Source organism: Bison bison, unplaced genomic scaffold (genome assembly GCF_000754665.1).
Source record: "Bison bison bison isolate TAMUID 2011002044 unplaced genomic scaffold, Bison_UMD1.0 scf7180017864508, whole genome shotgun sequence".
NCBI classification, from domain to species: domain Eukaryota; kingdom Metazoa; phylum Chordata; class Mammalia; order Artiodactyla; family Bovidae; genus Bison; species Bison bison.
In genome coordinates, this window is record NW_011495064.1 from 10,931,824 (window position 1) to 10,932,149 (window position 326).

Genomic DNA, 326 nt, shown 5'->3' on the forward strand with positions numbered 1-326 from the left:
GCCCTGTCTATCCTACAGGGGGGTCCGCGGCACCCTTGAGTGGGGTCCTAGCCGTCCCGAACACTGGAAGAACAATAGGGCTGATAACCCAGATTGTTCCGGGGGAGGAACAGTAGGCTGATGGCCCAAACTGTTCCGAGGGAGGAGCAGTAGGGCTGGTGACCCAAACTGCTCCGTGGGGGAACAAGAGGGCTGGTCACCCAGTTGTTCCGAGAACGGGGAGCAATAGGGCTGATGGCTCTGATTGCTTTGGGGAGCTTACCTTCGAAAGTCCCTGTTTCGGGCGCCACCTGCCGGGGACCAGCCCCGGCTGAACCAGGGTATTC

General features: G+C 60.4%; 1 protein-coding gene across 1 annotated transcript in view; it reads left to right on the plus strand.

Moving 5' to 3' along the window:
• Window positions 1-326, plus strand: part of LOC104980893 (retinol dehydrogenase 12-like) — a 15,496-nt gene that overhangs the window by 7,698 nt on the left and 7,472 nt on the right. The window lies entirely within an intron of this gene.